The following is an 18,663-nucleotide window of genomic DNA, read 5'->3' on the forward strand; positions in this document are numbered from 1 at the left end:
AACTAAGGAAATTTTCAAAGTCAATATACCATTAGGTTACTGAGAGGCTGGTGAGGAGGGCGGTGCTCTATGGGATTGAGATGTGTGTCTACAATCACATTTCCGTGTTCAGTAACTCATTTGTAATTATTTAAAAAAATGACTTCATAATGAACACTTGTAAGTACAAAGTTTCAATTTTATTTGACCTTAACATCATAGTAAACTAATGTACACCAAAGACTTAACCTACTGTACTGTTTGTACATCTTGAAAAAACAAATGATTGATAAAAACTGGTTTCAACTCATTACTTCAAATGCCAATGAAATTTTAAAATAGGACGTAAAAAAAAACTAAAACTAAAAATATTTAATAATATAGCCTCATTTCATTTTCCTAATTTGCACAATTTTTTTTTTGTCACAGAAAAAATGGAAGAAACTATCTTTAATTATATTTTTCTAAATTTCTTTGATGTTCTCCACAGGAAAAAAAAATACTGTTCTAAAATAAAATACATGTACTATATAATATTACAAATACATAACTACGGGTACAAATCAGAGTAGACATGTGAACAAATCTTCATAACATGTGCAATGTTTGTTATATTCAGATGGAATTATTACATGTTATATAAATTGATCTGTTTCTTTACTGATGACTAGTTCTTTCTTCCTTTCAATCCTGCCTATAAGAGCAAAGTAAAATAACATTTAATAAAAGATAACAAAAACATTCTATTCCACTGTACATGCTAAATGTAAATATTAATAGTGAGGTCAACAATTTTGATCATGTTGATAGGTTGAGACTTTCACACTTGACATTTATAAAAAAACTTCATTTCCCCCTCTGAACATTTTGATTGCCTTGTGTGAAACGCCTTGTGTGACGTTTCAAACAAAACATGATCATAAGGTACATAATTTTTCCAACATTTTTTTACAATAAAGATAGTATAGCCATTAATAGTTTTCAAAATTATTTCAGTGTAGAGTTGAGTAATCTTTTCCCTTTCTCCAATTGAATGTTACTGGCAACCTGCATTCTTCTATGTAACTTTTTTTCATTTTACAAATACTGATCAAGATTTAAAAGGGAGCAATATTGAGTTTTCAGAAACTACTGCAAGTCCATGTGCCTATCCAAAGTCAAGACTTTTCCTGTCATCTAAAGTTGTATCTTAAAGCTTTTGTTTTTAAGGAATTTGATGTTGATAGTAGATGTTTGTTTGTTTTTGGCTTTTCAATTGACAATTGCGATGTTTATTAAATTCTACAATCACTTGTTAATCATTTCAAGACAGTTGACCTATAAAAATATGATGAAACCTTTTCAACTGATTTTTATAGTTTGTTCTTAAGTTGTGCTGTAACACCACTGTCCCAGGTTAGGGTAGGGTTGAGCACTCAAAAACTTGTTCAACCTGCCACATTCTTTATGTGCCTGTCCCCAAGTCAGGAGCCAATACTTCCATGGAAATCGTTGGTTTTATATGTATGTTATATATTTGATTTTCGCTACTTGTTTTGTTATAAATTAGGCCGTTAGATTTCTCGGGGCCTTTTATAGCCGACTATACAGTATGGGTTTTTCTCATTGTAGAAGGCTGTACAGTTACCTATAACTGCTTACATCCACTTTATTCAAACTTTGGTGGATAGTTGTCTCATTGGCAATCATGTACCATCTCCTTATTTTTACACAAGTATATATAGGTCAAAACTGCATCTATGCTGTTTATTTATTTTTTCTGTTGTTGAGTTGCATTTCATCTGTACTAAACAGGTATAAATTCTTGTAACAATATGTTTTATCTATGTGAAAATCATGTATTATTTATTCCTTTCAAAATTCTGTGAATAAATAAATGGGGAATGTGTCCATGGGACACAGATGATGCCCCCGCTTGCATATAACATTTTAAAGGGTAATAAATCAAGAATGGTAAAAGTGACACACAGTACCCAAATGAGTACTTGATCGGAGTTTTGTGGTACAATGTAATATGCATTGTGTATAAGTTGTTGAACATTTGATTAAGCAAACTTAACTTTATAGTGAACTAAAATGAATAAACAGCTGCACCATGAGTGCATGATATATGCCCATCACTTTTTCAAAGAATAAAGTTCAATAACTTCTTAATGTCATATCAGAAATTCATGAAAAACTAAAGGGAGGTTATCTTAATAGATACAACCAGTAACCAAAGTTTCATGATAACTGCTCAAAGCATTGTTAAAAAAAAACAGGAAAATCCCCCCTTTTTATGAATACAATCACATAACTCCAAAACTTAAAACCTAAAATTGATAAAAATCAAAAGGGAGCTTAAGTCAATAGATATAAACAATTCACTAAAGTTTCATGAAAACTGCAGAAAGCATTTAGAGTCATTGTCCGAAAACTGGAAATTCACCCTTTTTTAATGAATAAAACTCCATAACTCGGAAACGTAAAATCTTGAATTTATAAAAATCGAAAGGGAGATCATGTCAATAGATATAAACAAATCACCAAAGTTTCTTGCAAATTGGTGAATTTTTTTTTGAGTTATTGTCCGAAAACTGGAAATTCCCCCTTTTTTAATGAAAAAAAAAACCAAAACTTGGAAACTCAAAGCCTAAAATTTATAAAAAACGAAAGGGAGCACACGTCAACAGATATAACTAATTCACCAAAGTTTCATGTAAATTGGTTCAAGCGTTTTTGATTGTCAGACATGTTCACGACAGACGGATGGACGGACAACGATATACCATAATACGTCCCGTAAACTGGCGTGTAAAAACTTGGCAATTTTTCTATTTGTAAAGGAGCATAACTCTAGAACAGTAAAAGTGAGGCCACCAACATTCAAACTTGATCTTTGTTTTGTGGTAATAAGCATTGTGTATAAGTTTCATAATATTTGGTTCAGGCAAACTAAAGTTAGAGAACGGACACCAAAAAAATCAGCAATTTTTCCATTTGTAAAGAGGCATAACTCTAGATCTAAAATGGTAAAAGTGACGCTACCAAAATTCAAACTTGATTTGTGGTTTGTGGTAATAAGCAATGTATAAGTTTCATAACATTTGGTTGAGGCAAACTAAAGTTAGAGAACAGAAACCAATTAATGGGACGTACAGACTTACACTGGTAAATTATTAAGTCAGGGATTTCGTTACCATAAATTACTTAAAACTTTTACTAAATTCTTTCATAGATACAAAGATTTGATTAGTAAATTTGGCTGTACCTGAAGAAAACTTATAAAAAACGGTATTTCACATCCTAAATTTTACAGTAATATTGTACTAAAAGCACGGAAATCACTGTGTGATCCATGTAAACTCATCGAACCTAAATTAAACAAACTTATTAGTAAAGGTTATCTTACAAATGTTGTAATTTAAGATGTTTGATTATAGTTTACATTAGCACAAATAACGATTTTGTCATCAGCAAATTAAAACATAACTAAATTTGTATTTTTTTTAAGTGGGATGTATAAATACAAATCCACGTTAATTTTTTCTATATAGAGGTTAACATAACTATCCTACAGCCTGTCGATACTTTTATTTTTGGCATTGCACAAGTCATGTCTTCTTTGACTGTCCATGCATGATATTAAATACTAAATCCCTGGGATATGTTTTAGTTGATTTTAGTCTCTGATGCATGATTTTTTTATTATTAATTGATTAATTTTGGCTTTTAACTAGCTTTCAGTATACGTAGCTGCGAGTACTCTCAAATCGTACTTTCATGTTGACCTGTTGATACAATCGCAATGTTTTTTGTTATTCAATGTTTCTCTATTTTTGATATATACCAGCTGCTTTGATAAGTGTTTAGTATGACTTTAAATTTTTACTTCTGTTTCTCGTACTATGAACAACAAAATTATTTATTTTGTAAAAAAATTTTCCATCTATACTGTGTCTTTCTATGTTGTGATGTTACACTATTGTTTCGGGTAAGGGTGAAGGTTGGTACCTATTAAAACGTTTAAACCCGCTGCATTTGTTTGCACCTGTCCTCAGTCAGGAACCTGATGATCAGTAGTTGTGGTTTGTTGATGTGGTTCATAAGTGTTTCTCGTTTCTCATTTTTTATATAGATTAGACCTTTGGTTTTCCCATTTGAATGGTTTTACACTAGTCATTTTTGGGGCCTTTTATAGCTAACTGTTTGGTGTGAGCCAAGGCTCCGTGTAGAAGACCGTACTTTGACCTATAATGGTTTTTTTTCACAAATTGTGATGGAGAGTTGTCTCATTGGCACTCATACCACATCTTCTTATATCAAATTACGTACAGACGTACAAGGGTAAAACTTAATGCCCCCTCCGCTACGACGGGGCATAAAATCAAAGCACTGTAAGCGCTGTAGGCTGTTAACCAAAAACCAAGGCAAACGTAATTATAAAACTGTGGCAGTTTTGCTTCAATTTTTTTTTAAGATTTGAAAGAACAAACATTAAACATTCGTATATTGTACATTTATGTTCATTAAAAGAATTGATTATTTAGGCAAATTAATCAATATTTCATCAAGGTTTTCAAAAGCAACTCATATATCAATGTAAATGATCCCCATCTTCAACCCCAAGTGCATGATGTTACTCCATACCAAGTTTGGAATAAAATGACAGGTGATTATAAAACAGTTGGTCAAATATTCTTGGGCTTTACACTGCTTGAAAGACTTATATGTTTTCTTTAAAATGAGCCATAAATGAAATTTATTATAGGCCCAGAAATAATTTAATAAATAATTAAAATAAATTCAATTAACCTAGACTCATTTTTTGCATCAATAAAATTTTATAATAAACAAGAAATAATTGTAACAGGATGCCGTTACGAAGTCTCCCAAACAAAGCCCCCATAATTCGTCATTCCTATGGTCTCCTGACATTTGGCAAAGTCCAGTCCATATTGGTTTGGTCTAGTAAAGTGATATGCATATGTGACACCTAGGAGATTGACCCTGTATGTCATTCAAATCTTTTTGAAATGATGAACAGGAATAAATATGGTTTAGGTGTAGGTATCTCGACCATTTACAAGTTCTCAAACAGGAGGGGTTGGGTGACCCCAGGGACTCCCCCTATATTTCATTTGATTTGTTATATTGTCCCATACATGAATACATATGGTTTAGGGGTGGGGATCTCGACCATTTCCAAGTTCTCAAAGAGGAGGGGTGGGTGACCCTAGGGACTCCCCAAATATTTCATTTGATTTGTTATATTGTCCCATACATGAATATATATGGTTTAGGGGTGGGGATCTTGACTGTTTACAAGTTCTCAAACAAGAGGGGGTGGGGTGTCCCCATGGACTCCCCCTATATTTCATTTGATTTGTTTTATTGTCTCATACATGAATATATATGGTTTAGGGGTGGGGATCTTGACTGTTTACAAGTTCTCAAACAGGAGGGGGTGGGTGTCCCCAGAGACTCCCCCTATATTTCATTTGATTTGTTTTATTGTCCCATACATGAACGTATATGGTTTAGGGGTGGGGATCTCAACCATTTCCAAGTTCTCAAACAGGAGAGGTTGGGTGACCCTAGTGACTCCCCATATATATTTCATTTGATTTGTTATATTGTCCCATACATGAATATATATGGTTTAGGGGTGGGGATCTCGACCATTTACAAGTTCTCAAACAGGAGGGGGTGGGGTGAACCCAGGGACTCCCCATATATTTCATTTGATTTGTTTTATTGTCCCATACATGAATATATATGGTTTAGGGGTGGGGATCTCAACCATTTCCAAGTTCTCAAACAGGAGGGGGTGGGACGACACCGGGAACTCCCCCAAATTATTTTCATTTGATTTCTTTTATTGTCCCATACAAGTATATATAATGTTTAGGGGTGGGGATCGCAACAGTTTACAAGATGAAAGTACATTTTCAAATTAAAGGGGGTTGGGATGACCCCCAGGGACTCACCCTATATTTTGGTTGATTTTTTTATTGTCCTGTTCTCATTACTGAAGACTGCATGTGTCTATCACTTACTGTTTTCGAGAAATAGTCATTTGAAAATTAAAAAAAAATAAATCCCATAGGGTTCTATAGTAAACCCCTCCCTTCTTCAGGCCCCTCCAAATACCCCTAAATAGACCCCAATGCACAAACAAAAGATTAATGGCTCCGCTAGACATGTTAGTCTAATATTTTATGAAACCCTAAGTAAATCTGACAAACGGTCAAAGTTGTCTTCTTAGACGGTTTGAGTGGATTCGGTCCGACTTGTCTCGGGGACGAGTTGTCCACATTACTTAAAACATCCCATCAATGTCGATGTCCGCATCTGTTTCATGACCTCGTTTCATTCATAAAATAGCAACCACCTTATTTGGCAAGATAAGTTAAAAATTACCACCCATTAATTATATATCTTTATATATTTCCTCTATCATAGAGATTTGTTGTACATGAACAATATTCCTGTGCATTTTGCCATTTGCGAAATATAAACGACTTGTAATTACCGATTTTCGGCAATGAAATATTTCATACAATTGTTCTTTGACATCGTAGCCAAAAGCACAGGGGATAATAAACTACGTACGGATTTCTATTGAGCACTACTTCCTATGTGCAACTTCAAAAGTTTTGGGTAGTTCGACGATCATTTAAGGTTTTTCTGGTCATATTTTTTGTATTCCAGAAATAAAAGTATTAAAAAAATGTCCAATTAGTTATGAATACATAATCTAGCCAGCTAGATAACAATGGCATGCATTTCAGCATTTATTTGGTAGAACACAAATCTAGGGTGCACGCATAAGGCAGCTTAACTGCCTAAAAATGCATATATATAAAGCAGCAGGACTCTTATTAAGACTGAATGTGACAGTACCTTATTCTGCATTCTTTCATCTTTAACCATTTATACTAGTTCTTCTGCGTATCTCCTGATTGTTGTCATGAATTTAGGTTCTTCATTTCTTTTACATCCAGGCAATTCTGGTAAGAAAGCACAATATTTCAAGCTAAGTGTATCCATGGTTTGTCCTGGGTGTATTTTGATAAAAATGATAAATGTTGATTGCATCTTTTGGTGTCTCTCTTGTAAAACAATAATGCAAAGTCTCTGTGTGTTGTTTAAAATTACTAATCATAGGAATTAACCAGTAACATATATTGTATTATAATTTCACTTTTGAAACATCTGGAATAATCCTGAACAGTGACTGCACAGTTTCAGCATCCTTTGTTCTTAATTTTTCTGATATTAGCTGAAAGCAGGATCAATATCTCCATGTGTGTGGCCAACAAGTACGAACGACCAGAGAACCTGAAAAAAAATATCTGTTGAGTTCTTGACTAGTATCATTTATTTATCCATTAAAGAGGTAGAGCTTTGTTAGAATTTTGAAAAGTGGAAGCAGTATAAATACTTTTAATACACTAAAATATGTAATAAATAAAACAAGAATGTGTCAATGAAACACAGATGTCCCGGCCTGCTTGTAAATATATCTCAAATTTATCAATTTTTTTTATTAATAAAGTTACATAATATGAGAATGGTGAAAGAGATGACACCCAAACTTGATCAGTGTTTGGTGTTAATAAGCATTGTGTATAAGTTTCAATACACTTGGTTGAGGCAAAGTAAAGTTAGAGTGCAGTTTGGGTTTTGAACTAGTACCATCAGATTAGTATGTACTGTACTGCGATAAAAAAAACATGAATCAATATCCATTGATATCAGGGAACTTGAAGTAATTGAAACCAAACCTACAGACTAATGACAGCCAGAAACAACTATCCGTCAGAGTTAAAATGAAGTGGATGTAGGCAATTATAGGCAATCGAACATTTCTTCAGAACCCTAAGTTTGTACATATCCGGCCCTTTTATAGCCAACTATATATACGGTATTGGTTTTCAATTACTTCAAGTTCCCTGATATTGATTCATGTTTTTTTTATTGCAGTACAGTACATAGTGGTACTAATCTGATGGTTTATGAGAGCACAATTAATACAAAGACAACAACATGTTTATCAAAATATCATTTTCATTTTGTTACTTAATATTCTAAAACCACAGAAGAAAAATAAATTTCCATATCTTGCCCTGTTAATGAGTTTTGATGAAAATTAGTTTTAAAATTATTCATCAAATACACAGGATAAGAACATGTGGGTAGTGCTCTGTGGTTAAATAATTGACTCATTTTCATAGGTTTATGACCACTGACCAGCTGTAATAATAATGGCTATAGAAAAAAAGGTGTATAATTAAACAAGTGTTTAGAAATGAAGAAGATAATGAACTTCAAAGAAAAATACGTTTTTATATTAGAGCTGCCATGAGAAAAAACATATAATAAATTTCATAGCAATACGGGAATTAAAATATTAATGTAAAAGCATAAATCAAATATATATAGTTTAAAGTACAACATTTAATATTGTTAATGTTAATAAAATTTCTATAATATAACAGATTTTCTTAAGTTTTCTAAAATATATGAATTTATGATCCCGCTAACATGTTTAACCCTGCCACATTCTGTATGTATGTGCCTGTCCCAAGTCAGGAACCAGTAATTCAGTGGTTGTCGTTTGTTGTTCGTTCATTTTTTTTGTACATTAATTAGGCCTTTGTTTTCTCGTTTGAATTGATTTACATTTGTGATTTCGGGGCCTTTTATATCTGACTATGCGGTATGGGCTTTGCTCATTGTTGAAGGCTGTTCTGTGACCTATATATAGCTGTTAATTTCTGTGTCATTTGGTCTCTTGTGAAGAGTTGACTCATTGGCAATCATACCACATCCTCTTTTTTATATGTACACCCTACAATCATTCTATACATCAAATATAGTTGACCTATACTGCTTTAAGTATTTTAAAAACAGACAAAAAACACAAAAACTGAACAATTGACCAATTAACCATGAAGGAGAGGTCAAAGTCAGATGATACCTACCAGACAGTCATATAAGCCTTATAACCATTCCATACACCAAATATAGTTAAGGTACTGCTTATAGTATTTGAAAAACTGACAAAGACACAAAACCTTAACATACAATACTGAACCATGAAAAAGAGGTCAAGGATGAAACCTACCAAACTGACATGCACCCCTTACAATCATTTCATACACCAATTATAATATCTGAAAAAGAGTGCACACGCTGAAATGTCTTGCCTTCTGTGTTAACCATTGATTTTATGTTGATAGTCCTAAACATAAAGCTTTACTACAAGTTTCATATGAACTTTACATGATCCAAGAAAATGAGGCCAAGATCAGATTAACCAATAATAAGAAATACATGTACACCTGACAATCATTTAATTCACCAAATATCGATAGTTGACCTATTGCTATAGTTTTTAAGAAACAGACTTATAACCAAGAAAACTAAGCATTGACCAATGAACCATGAAAATGAGGCCTAGGTCAGATGATACATGCAAGACAGGTACAATCCTTCCGTACAACAAATATAGTTGACCTACTAAGTATTTTTTATAGTTTAAGAAAAACAGACCAAAACACAAAAACTTAACACTGAGCAATGAACCATGAAAAATGAGGTCAAAGTAAAATAAAACCTGCGAGACTGACATGTTGATCATAAAAAATTTCCATACATCAAATATAGTTGACCTATTGCATATAGTATTAGAAAAAATTTGTAAGGGTTCCGCGGAACCCAGTGTCTCACCTACCTTTTCTGTTAATCGCAGGCTCAACAAAAATGAGGAAGTAAATCAATAAAAATATTCCTCTTGATACTATCTTTTGATTGTAAGAAGCTTCTGTCCAAGTTTGGTAAAAATGCAGGATAGTTTATGAATCAAATAAATGTTTAAAAACTTTAACTGGAAGAAAACAAAATTTCCTTCTAGATACTATAGCATTTGATCATAAACAAGCTTCTGTCCAAGTTTGGTACAAATCCAAAATAGTATAAGAAATTAATTAAGTTATTAAAATTTTAAAAACTTTAACCACAGAGTGAATATGTTGTTTCCTGGCAGAAAATCTAAGTCCATTTAAAAGTAAAATACGGAAAAAATGGATTTATTTTTTTACAAAATTTCCTTCTAGATACTAGCTTTTGATCATAAACAAGCTTCTGTCCAACTTTGGTACAAATCCAAAATAGTATAAGAAATTAATTAAGTTATTAAAATTTTAACAAGAGTGCACACGCTGAAATGTCTCGCCTACTAAACTGACCATTGATTTTATGTTGATAGTCCTACATATAAAGTTTTACTACAAGTATCACATTAACATTTATGATCCAAGAAAATGAGGTCAAGGTCAGATAAACCAAGCCAGAAATACATGTACACCTTTAATACAATCCCTCCATACACAGAATATAGATGACCTATTGCTTATAGTATAAAAGAAACAGACCTAGAAAACCATGGAAATTCTATATTGACCAATGAACCATGAAAATGAAGTCAAGGTCATTTGAACCCTGCCAGACAGACATGTACACATTAAAATCATTCCAAATATAGTTGACCTATTGCTTAATGTATCTAAGAAAAAAAGTTAACCAGGAAAACTGAACATTGACCAAACAACCATGAAAATGAGGTGAAGGTCAGATGATACCTGCCAGACAGACATATACACCTTACAATCATTCCATACACCAAATATAGTTGACCTATTGCTTAAAGTGTAAGAAAAACAGACCAAAACACAAAAACTTAACATAAGCAATGAACCTTGAAAATGAGGTCAAGGTCAAATAAAACATGCCAGACTGACATGTACATCGTAAAATATTTCCATACACCAAATAAAGTTGACCTACTGCATACAGTATTAGAAAAACAGACCAAAACACAAAAACTTAACATTGAGCAATGAACCGTGAAAATGAGGTCAAGGTCAAATAAAACTTGCCAGACTGACATGAAGATCGTAAAATATTTCCATACACCAAATACAGTTGACCTATTGCATACAGTATTAGAAAAACAGACCAAAACACAAAAACTAAACTATGACCACTGAACCATGAAAATGAGGTCAAGGTCAGATGACACCTGCCAGTTGGACATGTACACCTTACTATCATTACATACACCAAATATAGTAGACCTATTGATTATAGTATCTCAGATATGGACTTGACCATGAAAACTTAACCTTGTTCACTGATCCATGAAATGAGGTCGAGGTCAAGTGAAAACTGTCTGACGGGCATGAGGACCTTGCAAGGTACGCACATACCAAATATTGTTATCCTATTACTTATAATAAGAGAGAATTTAACATTCCAAAAAATCTGAACTTTTTTTTCAAGTAGTCACTGAACCATGAAAATGAGGTCAAGGACATTGGACATGTGACTGACGGAAACTTCGTAACATGAGGCATCTATATACAAAGTATGAAGCATCCAGGTCTTCCACCTTCTTAAATATAAAGCTTTTAAGAAGTTAGCTAACGCCGCTGCCGCCGTCGCCGTAGCTGCCGCCGCCGGATCACTATCCCTATGTCGAGCTTTCTGCGACAAAAGTCGCAGGCTCAACAAAAACTTTAACCACAGAGTGAATGTGTTGTTTCCTGGCAGAAAAACTAAGTCTATTTATAAGTAAAATACGGAAAAAATGGAATTTTATTTTTACATAATTTACTTCTGGGTGGTCCTAACCCAGGATAAAGGGGGGGGTTCCAACTATATGTCCCCATTCAAATGCATTGATAGTAAAAAAAAAAGGTGGGGTTCCAGACCATTTAGAATTAGCTGAGCCTGTCAAAGCTATTCTGCATATAAAATCCTGAAATCCAAGTACATGTATAAAGAGTGTAAGAGGGGACAAACAGACAGACAATATTACAATAAATTATCTCTAAAAAATTTCAAACTTTAAAAAGATAGCTCTCCCATTTATATCTTAAAACAAGAGGCTCTCAAGAGCCCTAATCGCTCACCTGTAACATTTTGCTGAAAATCTTTCATCAATGATTATTTTTGCTTTTCAATATTTATTAATGAGTGGCTTAAAAATGCCATTTAAATGTTCTTTGTATCTGTCATATTTTCTTGAAAAGCAAAAAAAATGCATTTTACCCCTATGTTCCATTATAGCCATAGTGGCTATGTTTCTTGACGTGCAAGGAAATAAAATAAAAAAAATATACTAAATACTCGTGAAACTCATTCAGCCCTAGTTTGGCTCAAAAAAATTCAGCAGTTTCAAAGCAGAAGATTTTTTGAAGTAAGGCAAGCAAACTAGATGAACAAAGTGTGAAAAATTGTCTTTAAAGGGCAATAACTCCTTAAAAGAGGTCAATTGACAATTTTGGTCACATAAACGTTTTTGTAGATCTTACTTCGCTGAACCTTTTTTTATCTTTATCTTCAATAATATTCAAGAATATCACTAAAAACTGCAAAATTTCCTTTAAATTGCCAATTTAGTGGCAGCAACCTAACAATGGGTTGTTCGGTTCAGCTGAAGGCTGATAGATTTCACCTGTTGAACATTTTTACCCCATGTCAGATTCACTCTAAATGCTTTAGTTTTTGAGATATAAGCCAAAAACTGCATTTGACCCCTATGTTCTAGTTTTAGCCATGGCAGCCATGTTTGTTGATGGATCAAAACTTCGGATACAATTTATAAACTAGATACCTTAAGGAACATTCAGGTAAAGTTTAGAAGTATTCGGTCCAGTTGTTTCAGAGCAGAAGATTTTTAAATGTAAGCAAACATGATGAACAAATTGTGTAAAATTTAACGGGCAATAATTCTTATATGATTTGCATATCTATAAATACTTGAATTGGATTGGTGAATTAGATTTTTTTCCTTGGTTTACACTTGATAAACCATATGTTTCCGAAACGACTTTCGTAACCAGTTCACTGTGATCTATTCATGCGCGATACACATGCATGCAGGGATCCCGGGATTTTCAGCAAATTGAGATTGAAAAACAAATACATAAAATTTGTTTCTATTCAATGCATATTTAACAAAAAAGAAATAATGCATTAAAAACCTTCTAAAATGTATATAATTAAGATTTAAATAAAATTCCGTGAAATTTCATGAATGATTTAGTGATTTTACATCATTTCAAAATACGACGTCATACAAATGAAAACTTAAAAGGGAAAGATTATTTCACTACTTGTATGCTTCAAATTTGAATTATTTCTCATTAAAATGAAGTTTTTGATGAAGGTGCCATTTCATTTCAAACTGTAGGAGGAGTGATCCTGAAAAGCTATGCACCTCTTATGCAAGTAAATACTCCAAAAATGACAAAGTTCAACTGTCTCGCAAAAGAGCAAATATCAATAAAAATCAAAACCCTGACCACATGCACATCTTCAATATATGTACAAACCGCCAGCAAAGTGAAAACTTCCTATCATATATTCAAATGTACTTACCATCCATTTCTTTCATTTTTTTTAATTTCTTTCATTTTTTTTATATCTATTTTACCAATTTTTCCATATATATATATAGAGATCAAAACCATAAAAGATATTTCTTGTGATTGAGAAATCAAATTTTATATGCTGGTATATATATTTATCTTACCTCCTATACACTTGTAGGAATATGATTGGTTAAAAGCAACCGCATGTTAAGATAGTCGGTAAGATAAATTCGTTACATAGTGTGCTAGTGACGTAATACGGTATATATCGGGTCAGTAAATACCATATGGGGATTCGAGCGAATCCCCATATGGTATTTACTGACCCCATATATACCGTATTAGGTCACTAGCACACTATGTAACTAATTATTTTATCAGAGAACAATTTAGAATATGGACAACATAAAACTTTTTTTATCTTTTCATTGGAATGAATAGTGGAATATATATATCATAATGGAGAGTATGGATGGGGTTTACAGAATAGAGAATAATTGACAAAAAAGTGCAGAATAAAGGACAAACAAATCAAGAATAGAGAAACAATTGCAAAACTAATACAGAATATTGAATAATGGGGCACACAGATATAGTGAATAGAGATAATATGAATGGGCAAAATAAATATTAAATAGAGAGGAAAATGGTATAATATTTAAAGAATAAAGACATAAAGGACCCCCTCAGTCATCCAAACCCTCATTTAGCAGAACAGTAAAAAAGATAAAAATCTACTTTCAAGGAGTGTATTATATGTGGACTTTTTCAAACAATTTCATACATTCCCCATATCTTTAACTATTATTATATTACCAAATACTTACATCTGTCCATTATTATGTTGTCTTTTAGGTCACATTGCATTTCAAGCTGCGATGTTCAATACTTGCACAGTTGTACACCTAGAAAAAAAAAATTTCTGCAAAAATAAGATAAAACAGTCTTGTGAAACTTAGGCAAACTGTCATACTAGTATATAGATACAGAATCGTGTGACTTTCTAACAGAAAATTTACATCACATCAATGAGAAATTGCAAAAAGGAAATAAAATTATTCATTTGTCACTTTCTTTGTTGATGATACATGAGGGCATTAGCGGCCTTATTTTTACATGTTTACAAATCAGTATCCAGGAGAGCAGTAAATATAGAGGCTCTGCACCCTCCCCCTGAAATTTTGCACCCTGGTGCTCTTTAGGGAACCAGGTGCTTTTTTCAAGTAAGGAAAGAGTTTAAATATTATCTATCATGATGCCTTAATCATCAAAAAGAATGCAGGACAAAATTTTTCATCCTAGCCCACCCATAAAAATCAAATGGTTAGCTCCCTAATAAAAGATGATTTAATTGATCATTGAAATGTGTGTCAGAATGAGAACTTCTCAATGTTCATTTCTTTAGGAATATTTATTACCCTAAATTAATGTTTTTATTGTCGTTAAGTGCCTGACACAGTACTGAGGATAAAATTTTCATATCTCTTCATTTATATCTACAAATTCTTATGATGTTTCACATCATGCACTGGGGGATTAAAACCCATGAAATTGAAATGTTTCACACATAATTGACTAATAGTAGTACATGTAATTGGGAATGTAATCATGTAATAATGTTTTTCCCAGTAGGCAGTTTAACCAAACTTCAGATAGAGGAGACATAATAAATCTATTATACATGTACTATAAACACAGCATGCACAGGACATGTGATCCTACCATAATGATGAACTGAGTATATACTGTTGGGGGACTCCCTTTAACAAATAATGCGAAGTTAAAATTTTGTTATTTAGATTCTGTGAATTTTTAAAATTTAAAACATTCTTATAGCTTGTTGGAAAAAAATATTATTTATAAAATTATACTTAATCATCTGCAGAATTTTTTTATTAATGAAAAAAAAAAAGAATTAGTATAAATGATTAATCTATAAACATGATAAAGATTATAGTCGATCCGATCCGGGTAATTTCGTACAGGCAGGTAAATACAATACATATTACATTTCTCTTGTTTATCAAACAGGGAACCAAATGACTTTCATTTAGGACCGAAAGTGTACGGAATTACCCCAACCGACTCTAATGTAAGATCAACCTCCTTGGTAAGATATGTACATGCATTCATACACTGGGGCTCCAGTAGGGTTTCACCCTAAGGTCACAAGGCTTTTGACCTTAAATGAATGGTGTCTAGAAATTTCTCCAGGTTACTTTTAAGCAAATAGAACAGTTTTGAACATTTAAAAAGTCCCAAGTACATGTAAATATTCAGGGGTGTGGAAATGTATGTTGTGAGCACTTGTCCGTGGGCAAGTAAAACTGTAAATTTAACTTGTCCGTAAAAAAAGTTACTTGTCCTGAAAGTCCCAATAAATATTGAAGTATTTAACTGTTAGCTTGTATGCATGATTCTTAGAACTGTTTTGCATCACAATATAAATGAAAGTCATTGTGTTTATGTGTACAAATAAAAGAAGGTAATGGGTTAACATCAATGGGACAGAAACCCAACAGCAAACCAACCGAATGAAATGACACTTAGAGGACAATTTTGCAGCAATATTTAATTATAAATTCTAGCCAGTAGGTACATATATACTAAATTTTGAGGACAGTGAGTGAAGAAATGAAAACTAATAATAGATTAACTATTGAATTTTATTTGTTTCTCTCAACTGCTTGGCTTTTTCTTGATAGTTAATGGGCAATTAAAGTGTCCCTTCTATCTACCACTTTGCCAACAAATAAGGTTGACTTTTGATCGGCAAGGGTCGGATGCTGTCTACAAATTATACAAAATTTCAATTTATTTTTCCGAATTTTCTTCCCTAGATAGCCAGGGGGAATCTGATACCCACGATGTCTGAAATGCTCCCTTCCGATTTTTTTTTTTCATACTTCTTGTCCTTCTCCGTTTGTGTTTTACATTTTCTACACGACTCGTCACTCTTTTTGTCTTGATTGCCCTGTATTTTTATTAAGTATTTTTCAGAAACTCGATACAAAACTAATGAAATGACACTTCCGTTAAATGATGGATATATCCTAATCGACAATCCCAGGTCAATGGACAAAGACAATGCAATGTTTACGTGACCCGGGTTCGCATACTTATTTTTTTTTTTTAATTTTGGTAATCGATCTATTTCTGTTATTTAATATTCATCGTCATGAACATTGATGTTTTGACTTAAATATATGTTTTTTACTCTCTGATCATTGGTTTCTTTTACATGAAATTAAACATCTTTATAAGTTTTGAAAATAATTCTTTATTTTTGTTTGAACTAAACTTTGTCATGCATATTATTTTACTTGTCTACGAGCAACTCAGACAAAATAAATTACTTGTCCGGGTGTTCAAATGTACGAGTCGGGCGAGTCGGGCATAGCATTTCCACACCCCCGATATTAATAAGACATAAGATGGCTCGCCAACAATGTATTAAAAAAATTTTAAACAGATATATACATACAGAATAAAAGTGACAAGCCATTTTTACATTTTCACTTGGGGTTTGTGTTGATAGTAAAAAAAGGTATTGTAATCGACTAATAATGGATTGTTGAGACTTGTTATCAGGTTGTATGTCTAACATTGTAGAAAATTGGAAATACGGAAAAAAAAAGATTTTTTTTTAAGTGGGCCCAATACGGAGGGTCCATGCCCCAAATACCTGTGATGTAGATGAATAGAAAATAGGGATTTTGTGCAAGTAAAGCCTAGATTTTTGTAAAAAAAAAAAACACAGACTTTTAATTAGTTTTATCTATTACAGATTTTCATTATAAAATTTAACTTACTTACAAGTATTATGTCCATGCCAGCATTTATCGTTTACAAAAAGTCCTACACAACATTTAAAAATACAATCCAGTCAAGCACACCCTAAATTTTGGCTAAAAGGTGTACTTGAATAGGTCCATATTTTATAGTAGTCTTGATTCAATGAATTATCTTTATTTCTGAATTTTAAATTTGTTTTATTAAACTGTAGAAGGGAAATTATTGCTCTATCTATTAAGCATTGACTTTATTGTGGTCAAGCAGATGACAAAAAAATATTCTAAATCCAGATTTCCCCATATCCTACCTTAGGATTTCCTAACTGAAGTGGTTCATCTGGAAAAGGTGGAATTTACAGAACAGGTAACAGGTCTGTGGAATCGGAACAAACATTCTGACCTTCAATCTGTTAAAGTTCGATCTACAAGAGCCAAGAAAGAGTCAGAGTGGCAGTGTCGATAGAAAAAGCGTCTGTTATCCAAATAAATCAGGGAACCAGTTCAAGAAAGACAAACTTTTTGTGACCTTGAATTGAGACTACTATAACAGTAGTCTCAGCCTTGAAGATGCAGGTCATGCAGAGCTTTGCTGAATGAAAACACGTCAGTACGACAGGAGCATGTTGTTGAAATGATTGCAATATATATGGTAAACATTTAGTTAAAACAAGTGTGAGAGCAATGTACGTTTAAAAAGGGACTGGATTTTTTTTTTGGGGGGGGGGGATGGGGGAAGGGTTTAAAGGTTGATAAGGGACCACCATTTGATTTTTATGGGGCTAGGATGAAAAATTTTGTACTTCATTTTATTAGTTGTAATGTCTTTCCTCAGCCGCAGCCTTTGTATTTTTCACTCTATTCGGTCCTGCCTTTTTAAGTTTTTTGTATTAAAATTGAGAATGGATATGGGGATTATTGTGTCAAAGAGACAACAACCCGACCAAAGAGCAGAAAACAGCCAAAGGCCACCAATGGGTTTTCAACATAGCGAGAAAATTCCGCACCCGGAGACGTGCTTCATCTGGCCCTTTAACAAAAATGTGTACTAGACTTACATTAGTTTATCCTGACTTTTTTTTCCATAAATAATCATCCTGCCTTTTTTTGGGCCAAAGTGTCTCATCACGCCTTTTTATTACTCAAACCCCTGTCCTGCTTTTTTTTCCAAATTTCATTCTGATAATTTTTTTTTATTATAGTCTAGTTGCATCATGTTTATTATTTGAACAGAGTATGTTAAAGTTTGTTGAAAAATTTGCCGAAAAATTTGTATTTGCTGCAACCAAAAATGAAATATAAATTATTTTCCTTTAATTTGCATAGTGGAATACTGGAATACAGAAATTGTCTAAAATGCAGGTTGCAGGTTTAAGTATTAGATATACCACAAGGGTATTAGCATGAGAGGGTGTATCTAATTTACACAATTTTATGATCAATGTTAAAGGCAGGGTATCCAATTACAT

The 18,663-nt window shown here is 32.8% G+C and overlaps 1 long non-coding RNA gene across 2 annotated transcripts; it reads right to left on the reverse strand.

Moving 5' to 3' along the window:
• Nucleotides 1-349: 349 nt before the first annotated feature.
• LOC127711361 (uncharacterized) lies at nucleotides 350-17,713 on the reverse strand. Of its 2 annotated transcripts, XR_007986653.1 has the most exons (4): nucleotides 17,506-17,713; nucleotides 14,231-14,308; nucleotides 6,865-7,302; nucleotides 350-673 (listed from the first exon to the last, which is right to left on the reverse strand). It is a non-coding gene; the product is annotated as an uncharacterized LOC127711361 (long non-coding RNA). The 2 variants fall into 2 exon arrangements; XR_007986652.1 differs by lacking the exon at nucleotides 17,506-17,713 and having other exon boundaries at nucleotides 14,231-14,906.
• Between the last annotated feature and the right edge of the window lie 950 nt (nucleotides 17,714-18,663).

This window comes from Mytilus californianus, unplaced genomic scaffold (assembly GCF_021869535.1).
Source record: "Mytilus californianus isolate M0D057914Y unplaced genomic scaffold, xbMytCali1.0.p SCAF_8, whole genome shotgun sequence".
Lineage (NCBI taxonomy): Eukaryota > Metazoa > Mollusca > Bivalvia > Mytilida > Mytilidae > Mytilus > Mytilus californianus.